The sequence below is a fragment of the Aplysia californica genome, unplaced genomic scaffold, assembly GCF_000002075.1.
Source record: "Aplysia californica isolate F4 #8 unplaced genomic scaffold, AplCal3.0 scaffold00595, whole genome shotgun sequence".
NCBI classification, from domain to species: domain Eukaryota; kingdom Metazoa; phylum Mollusca; class Gastropoda; order Aplysiida; family Aplysiidae; genus Aplysia; species Aplysia californica.
The window spans coordinates 73,762-74,899 of record NW_004797865.1 but is presented as its reverse complement, the minus strand read 5'-3'; positions in this window follow the sequence as shown (position 1 = coordinate 74,899).

Sequence of the window (1,138 nt, the reverse complement as noted above, 5' to 3'; positions counted from 1 at the left end):
GGGTAAAGTATGTCAATGACGCCATTCGGCACAACAAGCTGGATAGAATACATTTTAACGTCCCTATAATTTTCTGCGGGAAACAATCTTAATGACCAAAGGAGAAGTCTAGGAAAAAGAGCTTGCTGCGCTTTCCATTTTCCATTATAATTATCAGGCTGTGGACTGGGGACACACCGGGGGATGAGGTAACCCTAGCCGGAGTATCGAGCGAGCTCCCAAGCAAGGCAAACAAAGGTGGGCTTGAGCTACACGACGTTGTAGGTTACAAGCAACAAATGTTTACTGATGACACGCACCTTAAGAATGGCCTCAGACTCGTGTAAAAGGGCGTTGGTTCAATGGGACAAGGCAATGGATATCCGGATGTCTTGAGGATCTGGTAAGAGGTAACGGGAAAATTATTCCCAAAAGCCAGTATGCCAGCATGCACAAATTCTCAAGAGAATAGTGTCACATTGCTCGGAATTAGTTATATACGTACGTTTAAAATGACCACTTTACACAATAAAAATGTATCCCGAAAGAGGTCCTTTACAATTTTCCAATCAATAAGCCTTTCACCCCGACACCTTGACCCTCCAGAAGACGCTTGATACTTCTAGTCTGGAATGCCGAAAGACGTCATGGTAGACTTGGTTGCACGTTTCCTACAATACACGGTGGACCACATCCATTGAAGTATGAGGTCAGAGGGTCATTTATGAAACTGAACGACCCACACTCTACTGTCCGTGCCACTGAGAATCATGTTACTGACGACCTTTCGAAGTCGATGTGAGTTTTTTCCCCCATGTTATATATATGATACAAGGTCATTGTGTCCTCAATGTTGTGCTCAGGGTTTAAAAATAAGTGCTTTTCCATTTGAAAAATAATACGTGTTTATTAATGCCTTTCAATTTACATATGTTTTTGCAATAAAATAAACAACAACAATATGAATAATATACACAAGGGCTGGGAAGTAACACGGTTAGAAAAATAAACATGAAATGAAAACAAATGAACAAATAAATCTTGATAGGCAATGAGTTATAGGGCCGGTCAAAACGATAAAGTGCTATGCCAGAAACAAAGATTGAGGCTCGGTATGGGCTCAGTGGCTTTGTAAATACTGAAAGGTAATATATATATA